This window comes from Puntigrus tetrazona, chromosome 2, assembly GCF_018831695.1.
Source record: "Puntigrus tetrazona isolate hp1 chromosome 2, ASM1883169v1, whole genome shotgun sequence".
Lineage (NCBI taxonomy): Eukaryota > Metazoa > Chordata > Actinopteri > Cypriniformes > Cyprinidae > Puntigrus > Puntigrus tetrazona.
Window position 1 is genome coordinate 23,062,531 of NC_056700.1, and position 10,896 is coordinate 23,073,426.

Consider the following 10,896-nt stretch of genomic DNA (forward strand, 5'->3'; position numbering starts at 1 on the left):
GAAGGTCCTCGTTTCCTGATAATAGCGCTGTGTTCTGGCGACCATAATTGCAGTCCTCCAAATGATAAATTTCATTTCACAGGTGAGATAGCGGGGTGCCTTTATGTGTGCATTGGCTTGCATCTTAGAACTTACACTGTGTATTATGATTTCAGTAAACCTTATAATGACATTTCTTTCCTTTTGGCTGTGGATTTGTGCTATATTTATGTGAACAGATTTTCTGATAATCTTGCACTGGAAACTCTGGTCAGGTACAGTGTCTTCAAGATGTTTCTGGAGGGTATTTTTACCTTTCTCATTCTCTCTTCTTTTTTGAAGGAATACTATGAGATTATTTACAAAAAGGAAAAAGTAACATGAAATGTACTTCAGTGTGGGCTTTATTTTTTATTCCTTTTTATGTACTTGTGAAATGTGCATTGTAGTATTTTCTTTGCGCTGTTACTTTGTGGCACTCTTAACACCCCATCATATCAAAACACAACTTCATGGTGTTGCTTTCAAAAAAAAAAAAAAAAAAAATGTACATTTTGCAGTGACTAAATCTTACAGTGTTAAAATCTCCAGAGCTGGGAACATCACAAACCTTCTGATCACCCTGACTCTGTTTGTGGGACTCAAAGGTCACCTCTGATCCTTTAGCACTTTCCATTTTCAGAGTGTGGAAATTTTTAAGTTTCAATTTTTAACAAAGTATGTTTTATTTCCATGCCAAGAAACAAAAAACAGCTACTAACCAGCTGAACCAGCTACTACCGTTACTAGGCACATGTTATTAGATTAGTTTAACTTTATTGTCATTACACATGTACAAGTATAAATGTGAAATGCAGTTTAGGTCTAACCAGGAGTGCAATAAGCAGCAAATTGCAGGATATAGGTACAAATATAAATTACAAAGATAAATATGTGATAAATATGTACAAATTAAATTACAGATGAAGAATTTACAGTGAGTATGTATAAACAATTAACGAATCGTTATGTACAAAAAGAGCAGGATATACAGGATATGTATAGACAATTTCTGCTTTGTTATAACACTGACACACGCAGAATATAGAATAATTATGCATACTCACGGTTCATTTGCTCTTTTTAGATGTCGTTGGTCGCCCGATCCTTTGTCTTTGTTCCACGCAACAAATGCAAATGACACTGAAAGCAACTATGAAGACAACCATTGAGATGAACGATCTTTTTATTAGCGCGGTTTTTCTTTCTGAGTGCATTATGCACATATTTACGCTATAACTTTGTTGTTTTTGTTGCTCAGTTTTTAATTGTATTTATTTGAATTATTTCTTAGGCTTTACCTTGCTCTTGCTGGGTCCGAACTGTTCAGTACTAGTCATCCATCAGCCTTTGGGAATGTGTCTTTGTATTTTACACTTTGTTTGTCTGCATAACCCCAAGACTCATGGATGGATATCTATAGAAAATACAAAGTACCACTTACTGCTTTTACACTTACTCATTCCTCACAATACTCACACTCTCCAGCTTTTCTGTCTAGAATGAATTCACAGTTACATTACTTATGTTTTCCAGAGATGAAATGGAAGTACCCCGTTTTGAAACCTTGCTGTACTTCTCAACATTCATCTCTTACTTAGCGACCTACTGCTTTCAGTGTTGGGATTCTTGGATACAAGGCAATGTCGGCTGGAAGCCTGCAGAGAGCAGCAGGCTAGACAGAGGAGTCCAACAGCTGATTCTTTCTTGAGGTAAGACCAGAAATAGGTGGCCTCTTTTGTGACCATTAAAGACCAATTCAGGACAAAATATTTTTAGACAATTTTGGAATCTTTGCACAGGGAAGAACCACTCTCCATTTCACTTAGTATAAATATAATCTATTATATCAATTATATCTATATTAATACGAGAAAAAGCAATCAATCAACAATGTCGAATCAGTAAAATTAACATTTTAAGACATTTTGTCACAAATCACCAAAAATGAAGTACAGATTCCTTCATTTGGTTGTTTTGTTTTGTTTTTGACTGAATTATTTACTTTTAAATCTATGTCATTCGTTTTATTACTTAGATTTTAGATTATCGGTTTTAGTCATTTAGTTTGTAGACCAAAACAAAAATGAGAAAAATTGTTCCTCAGCAACTAGCTGAAATGATTGAATTGAATGTTTTATAGTTTTGGTTAACATTAATAGCACGGTAACAAATAATAAATTCAAACACAAAACATAAATAAATTTGTTTTAATTTATTGTTACATCTAACCGTTTTAAGCCAGTCTGTATTTTGGCATTTTGCCTTTCAGAAAAATAAAAATAAATAAAAATTTAGACACTGAACTTTTAAATGTCTGTTTAATAGAGTAAAATTTATTCCTTGATTTTATTTTTATGTTTAAAGTTGAATGTTTCTAAAACAGGACTCGACCTCAATGCCAAACTGGAGGCTGAGGACATGATCCATGTGAATGAGGTGTAAGAAAATAAGCAAGATTAAGCATAAAGTCATTGAGGAGGGCTATCCAAAGAACCTCTGCTGAGAACTACGAAGAAATTTGGTCTCATTCATTGTCAGTAGCTGAAAAAAAACATGGATGAATACTTCACCATTGGCGGAAGCTAGAAAAGTGGGTAGAAAAAGCGAAACAAAAGGCTGAAAACCTGCTTTACTTTTCCAGGTACATTTTATTGGTTTGGACATTATTCAATCAAATTGATCCTCATCTTCCAATGTCTTTTGGGCTTATAGAGGAGAAGATTAAGCCGAAGGATCAGGACACTCATGGCGCAGGAAACAAACCCTCATTAAACCTGGTCAATAATGAGATGGCCACTGGGACATAATCTATCCTGCTCATCCAATTTATTAATGTGAGTTCAAAAGTATTTCAACTGAACAAATTATTCTTTAATCAATAAAAAATAGGCAGAAATATTGATAAGTAACTTCGTAAAAAATTAAAACAATGGATTTGGATTCTGTGTCAGGCACATCTTTTGGACACCAGCACAGACTCTCCTCATCTCAGCAGAGCAAGATACTGAAAGGCAGTGAACAGGCAACCTGAGCTCAAGACCACAGATTCCTCACAGACTAGAAGATCAAATCAACTGGTCTGGTCAAATTGTTGCAAAATCAGTTTCTATTTACTTTTTCTGTTCAGCTGTTAAAATGTTAGAAATGTTGCACTGTAGAAAAGCGTCATGTGTTCATTCCGTTGTAATCCCAAGCGTGAGATTTATGTTTTAAATTGTGCTGAAAATTCCTGTTAATAAAATAAAGCTTGGGACGATATGCCGTAATTAAGTAGTTAAATTTCTACCAAACAGTTTCTTTTAACAGCAAAGGTGTCCTTATGAGTCAAAATAGAGCTTTCTGAGCAGACTGGTACTGGGTGAACAACTTCTTGATTTGAAAACTCTGATGGGGAGTGACAGACAAACTCCAGGTAAGTACATCCCTTTAGCAAAAAAATAAATGTGTTTGAGCAGAGGTTAAAAAGCCCCAATTCTATATATAAAACTAAGCTTCAAATGAGGATATATGACTGGGCGTGATGCCTCAGATCTGCAGGTTTAGTCGATGGCAATGCTTTAACAATCAACTATTTGCATATCATGGCGTGGGCACGTCTGTAGTTTCCTGTTTGGACCGGAAAATAAAGGACAACAGATTAGCAAGTTTTGTGCGTATATGGTTTTAAAAGGCTTGACAGCGTTGATGTAGACCAGGGTGTCCTGCACTCGGTCCTGGAGGGCACGTGTCCTCTGGAAATTTAGATGCAACCTAATTAAACACACCTGATCCAGCTATTAGAGTACTGTGCTTCATGCATAGTATATGTGTTTTAGCAGAGTTGAATCTAAACTCTGCAGGACACCCGGCCCTCCAGGACTGGTAGGACACCCTGATGTAGGCGTTGCGGCGCCCAGAAAGGCGGCCGGCTCCATGTCGCGTGCTAAAACTAGAATAATTGTTTGCTCGTGCTTCGTTCAATTTTTAATCAACCATATTTCTTTCAAATGGGTAAAACTCAGGCCAAAACGCACTGAAAAGAAAGCGACATCGTCTGAACGATGCAGAGTGTTTTTTAAGCGATACTCAAAATAAGAAGTTACAAATCGGCGTTGAAAGCAAGTTTAGGAAAAGAGCTAACCTTTTTCAAAAAAAATATATATATTTCAACTAAAAATAAATCAACAAATCAAGTCCAGGAAAAAAGATTGAACTAGATTTCACTGTTTAATGTCCAAAAAGTATGTTTGATGCATTAGTTTTCATGAACCACAACAAAACAGGACTACTTTGACTTTTTAATCCAAGCAAACCTTTACCAATACTTTCTGTTTATTGTACACATCATACAAACTGAATGTATCAAGTATAGTCATGAAGTGCAAATGTGATGCAAATATTACTTGATTTATGTTTCCCAAAATAAAACAAAAGAAAGAAATACCACCATAAATGGATGTAAAAATGGTTGTTACACCACAATGTCAAATTTGTAAAAAAATGAAATAAAACAGAAAAACACTGGCCATCACTTCCAATGCAAACTTTGTTTGAGAGAAAAACAAAACTAAATACACAAAACTATAACCACCAAATCTACATTTTATCCCTCATTTCATAATCAATAAAAAGACACCTCTCTAGGGCCACAGACCTTTCTAACAGTAATGGTAAAGACAGTCAGAACATGGCAACCTGTTCAGTATAATACAAACACGAGGCTGCTGTCAACAGACTTAAAAACTATTCTGTCTGAAAAAAGAAATTCGTTTTTATCAGTTCATGAATATGTAAAGTTGATTGTATTTGATTATTTGCAAACACTAACATAATTAGGCAACATGTATACTAAATAAAAGAAAGTACAAAAAAGGCACTGATGAGCACAGTGTTAAAAAGAAAACAAATGAAAACTAATTTCTCAAATCTGCCAAGCCTTCCAACAATCATGTATCAGTAATAGAAATAGTCTAGTTCCATCACTTTAAGATCTAGGAACGGTGTATGAATTATATTTTAAAATGCATTGCCTTTGTTGTACAAACTAAAGGATAATATGGCAACCAATAGAGATACCACAGATGTCTACAAATCTTGGTATATTTAACCTGGAAACCTTATCCTTGAAAAGCCTCTTGATTACTGCACAGTATGTTTAGTCCGGTGAGGATGTAGTGAGGCCTTCTGCCAAATGTTTGATAATTGGTAAACAGATGATTAATTTGGCATATAAGCCGTGCATAAAATAAGAGACATAATGCAATTTTGATACAAGTTTTGTTATTAAAATGAATGACTTTCTATCTTATAGAAGACATATACATAGTTAGGCACACAAACAAAAATTAAAAGCACTGTTGTTATCTCACTATTGCTTTAGAAGACCTGTAAATTGTAACTTTATGCATATATATATATATATATATATATATATATATATATATATATATATATATATATATATATATATATATACTCTATATATATCGTTATTCATAGGCCCAAAATTAAATACACAACACAGGATAATCAAGTGTGTGTGTAGTAGTCACAATAGATAAGGTAATAAATGCCCTCACATTTTCCAGGAGTGTAAGTTTACATGAAGGGAGTAAACCTTTGGAAGGTCTTCTGCAGGACAATATGACAATAGTTGAAGAATAAGCGGTTTGAAGATTTCAAACACTAATTTTTAACATGGGGAAATGTGCACTGTATGCAATCTGCACTTGTATTAATGTGACTTGATTAGATGAAATAAAAACAACATTAGTGTTTTTAAATAAGAGAACAAACATCAGAGCTGTAAGACTAAAAACAAAACAGGGCAAAAAAGTTCGGAGTCTTAGAGTAGCTTCACACTCATTCAGTGTAACTGTAGAGCAGAAACATTGGATGGATGCTTTCATATTTCTTACGTAAACATTCCATTTTCTTCTCAGAAAGATACAACTACGTCCAAATTCATCCATTTTAATTTCCGTTCATTTGAACTTAAGAAAGAGAATGACTTTCCAATCTAGCTGAGATGAAGCTTTCTCTCATGGCACCCACAGCAAGACTTGTAGAGATGGCCAAAGTGGCGTTGCTTGCTTGAAGCAAGTAGCAACTGTTAAATGGAAGTGGATCTTCCAGTGAAAATGACAGACTTCTCTCTACGATGATGTGAGTTCATGTCTCAGCAGATTCCATACGCATAAATCCCACCTCTTTGTTACAATCGACTGCAATCAACACAACAATGGATACAATAAGTCGCCACCTAACATTTTTTTTCTTTTCCAAATATCCATTTCCCTCAGATCTGTACATATAGAATAAAATACCTGTCGCTACTTCCATGTCATTGTAGGTTTAACACTTTTGCAACATTCATATAACCGTGTTCTTATGTACTGAAATGGTTCTTACACAAAAATTCTTGCCTATTCTTCTCAAAAAGTACGCATGTATATTTGCTCTTACTATCTTATAATGTTAATAGATCCAGATTATTCACATAAAGTCCCTAAAATGAGCAATTAGCATAATTTAATTGCCCTAACCATCTCTCCATATAATGGCTTTTAAACACAAAATAAAGACTTTTTATTTTGGGCCTAAAATACATTTTATGCAAAGCCAATGCAGATCTAATACATCAATTTTTACTGTTAAAAACACTTTTTGGGTCCCTCAACTGTTCAAATTTCAACTTTTCCAGAGCACCATTTCATGTTTCTAAGGCCACAGGACTGATTTTTACATACATACAGTTCTAGTTGGTTCTAAATGTTATGCTAAAATGTAGAAAAAAACAAAAAGTGCTAAGATATTAAAAAATTATGATTTCTGTGCAAAACATTCATACACACACAAATCGGTTAGTAAGAATGAGACTCACTCTTCTCTCATCAGCTTTCATTAGCTTGAATATTTTTCTTCCACCAGGCGGCGTTGCAACACACAGCAAGACAAGTCCGTCTACCCACAATGCACCAAATCACTCTTCTCCATTTTCTAAACAAACAGTGCTTTTATTTAGTGTTTTGGCACTCAATTGTTACTTATAAAATTAAGACTTTTCCTCAGACTAGGTGCATTTCTTCCTCCCACTCTAAAGAGGTGGAGTTACTTGCTCATCACGTTCGAAGTACTGCTCTCTGGACAAACTGCACTAGTGAGATCTACGCTTGCCACCTGAACCCTCAGAGTGGCTCCGCTTTGGGAGGTTGTGCATCATCCACCGCGTTCTAGCTCCAAAAGCTGTTTGATGCCAACCTTTATAGCTCTCTTTCGTGGCGACAAGGAATCCTGCTCAGTATACACCTGTGTTTTGTTGGCGTGCTGGGGTGAGTCAGATCGATCAATGGGTGGGCGGGGCACGTTTTTGAGAATCTTGACTTCTGGCCACCAAACTTTGGCTTAGCATGTGTTGTATTACAAATTGACAAAAGGTTAAACACAGTCAATATAACAGTATATGCTGAATGTATGTATTGCTGATTTACATTCTAAGAGCAGGAAGCCCAAGCCCGAGACAGTTATCTTTTGTCTTTCAGTTCTTGAACATCTGGTGAGTGTCCTAAGTCAAGTGTGAATGCTAATCTAAATTTCTTCTTGCCTTTTGTTTCTATATGCATTTGAATGACACTTGGATGCTAAATAGATCAGAGGATCGGGAAAGTTCCTGTTCTGAGCTAAGTTCCTGATCGCATTTGCATACTTTTGTTCTATTGGTCTCCACCTCTGTACTCCTCCCCAGCAAACATATAAACTTCAAAACTAGCAGATGACTGTGTGAAATAAAAAGCGAACTCCTGCTTTACCAAGGATCTCCTGGTCTCTTCTTAAAAAGAAGCTAAAAAGGTTCAACACATATATTACTTAGAGGAGCATGTACAAAAAATTATACACCCGAGTCTATTGAGAAATGGCTGCATTAAGGTAAGCGATCCCACGGGAGTAGCCTCTGGCTAAGACCTGGACTAGCCCCAGCAGATGTGTCGTGAGTCTGTTCTGGCCAAACAAGGTCTCTAAGCGACCCAGACTCCTAACGAACGATAAGTCGAAACTAGGAAGTATTGTAGTTAATTAAGGATCTAAATTTTATCACAACTAGAGGGATCAGCAGTTACATTTAAATAAATATATATAACTAAAATCACGAAAGATTGGAGTCAGGTAAAATCATGTATAAGGTCAGTACTACAATTGGAAATGCAAAAGATTTCTAAATATCGGTGATTTTTAAAGAGACGCAAAGAAAAGGCGAACACGCATTGACCTTCGACCAGGGCCTCTGGATTCCGTTCCGCAGAAAAGGGGGACCCTTACAGTTCCATACGACTGTCTTTATGAATTAGTCACTCGTTCATTCAACCGATTCCTTTAAAACCCGATCAATTCAAGTATGACGTTCTGAATCTTTTTCAAAGAAAACCATTTCAAACGGACGTTTCGTTTATTTGTCACTTTCTGTCAGCAATCGCCAAAATGGACATCCCACCCGCACGGTAACAGACAGTGAACAGTTTTTACAAATATTGATGTTAATCTTACTTTATCTCAGGATTAGTATTCTTACAGTAATGAAATGCTAGTTTGATATTTGCTTTGCTAACCACGTCGGGCACGGCGAGTGTCGGCGAAGACTGGAGTGGCTGGAGTTTCAGCAAAAATACCGATATTGGGGACAAAAGGTCATTTTAAAGCTTTTTCTGTACTAAAACATGTACATTTTATATATATATATATATATTCGCTGTTGTCTGTAAAACACTAACTGCAACGTTAGCCAATACAATAAAGACAATAATGCAACTTGCAGTCTATCATGTAAAAAAACTAAAAACAAAAACTATTGGTATTTGGAGTTTAGCACCAGACATTAGGTCATAACAACCAAAATAAATGTAACGTAGAAGCTCATGTAACGTACAAATGAAGGGCTTTCACGGGAACATTTTAATAAGCAAAACGCACACTGCATAATATTAAACAGATTAGTAGTCCATTTCATCTATATTACAATAAAAAGACAGTATGCAATGACTATAAATGCCTGTTTACTATGTTAAGAAATAATGTATGTAATATCTAGCAATGTTTCATAATGGTTTAATAAAAGTTAGGTTTTATCAAGAAACGTTGCACTCACTAAACAATTAAAACTTTAAGATTTAACCCTTAAACATGCACATTAAAAAATGGTCACCTTACCTGTTTGTTTCTGTCCACTTCACCAATACACTCAGCCTCCATGAAAACATCTCCTAATACAACACAAACGCCCATTTAATAGCCTTTTCATACGTAATATCTGTATGGATAATAAACGTTATACATGCATCGCCTTACCCTCTGGATTTTCTCTCCGTTTACGCGCTATTAAAACATAAATAAACAAACAAGAGTGAGAATAAAGTCGCTTGATACGTTTTAGTGTCTTACCGGCTTTCGATTGCACTTTTCCCATGTTGATTTCCTTTAAGGGCAGAACTAACGAGCCGTCACTTCAGGAACAAATGTGACATCTTCTGTGCCATAAATGAAGTGGTGCTGGATGTGCATGTTTCCACCGAAGCCTGTCCATGTTCTAGTCGGAGACTGAGAGGAAAGACTTTGGGAAAGTCTAGTCTTCGTAAAGATTTTCTTCACGCTCTCTCACTCGCTGTGGAGGAAGCTCAACTCGTAGGATTCACCCTCCCTTTGATGAAGTCCACCTCCTTCAGTTTTAGCGCACTTTATTCATTGGACAGCCTGGTAAAATGAGCATGAGAGTTCAATCTTTGGACCATATTCTTATGTTCTACATGTTCAGCTTTCATTTCTCCAGTCAAGAGAGATTCGTTTCAAAGCACAATGACGGTAATGTTTCAAATTGAACTCAACATTTAGGCCTAAACATTTGAAAACAAATGTACATATTGCAGTTTTGTGGCATCTAAATGCACTATGGTATGTTTTTAAAATGTTGCTGCATTTCATTATGCTACACAAAACAAAATCTGCAGTGCGTTTCAATACATAAAAAAAGGCCTTAGATTATAGCGCCCTCTGGCGATGTCTTGAAATGCATGTCAAGAAATAGGAAGGTGATCTATTTTATTCTGTAACAATTGTAACCTTTTAAGATAAACCACATAATAAATGCTGAGTGAAGAAGAAACTACAAGCGACAAAATGTGACATTGTTTTATTGTTTGACCTTTATTTAAACTAATAATAATACACTGCACCACGAAATATATGCTTTCTAAGTGAGGATCGTTACATATTACTTGTTTAGTAACACTTTTACAAACAGATCTTCCCTTCCTTCACCGCCAAGCCCCTTTTTACCCATTTTATACTGTAAAATTGATGTTGTTTTAAATGTGTCAAATATTAGTTTGAATGTATTACATTACATTCTACTCAATGTACTAGACCTAGCCTGAATTTGAGCCAAATATACTGACTGATGTATTAATTTATATATTTATACATAAAGATAACAGGTTTGTTCTGCGTTTGTTCCATACGACTGTCTTTATGAATTAGTCACTCGTTCATTCAACCGATTCCTTTAAAACCCCAATCGATTCAAGTATGACGTTCTGAATCTTTTTTCAAAGAAAACGGACGTTTCATATAATTTGTCACTTTCTGTCAGCAGCCGACAAAATGGACAACAGGGTACATCCCGACCCGGTACAGTAACAGACAGTGAACAGTTTTACAAATTTTGATGTTAATCTTACTTTATCTCAGTCAGATTAGTATTCTTACAGTAATGAAATGCTATTTTGATATTTGCTTTGCTAATCACGTCAGGCACGGCGAGCGTCGACGAAGACTGGATGGCTGGAGTTTCAGCGGAAAAAATATCGATATTGAGGACAAAGGGTCATTTGAAAGCTTTTTCTACATTTT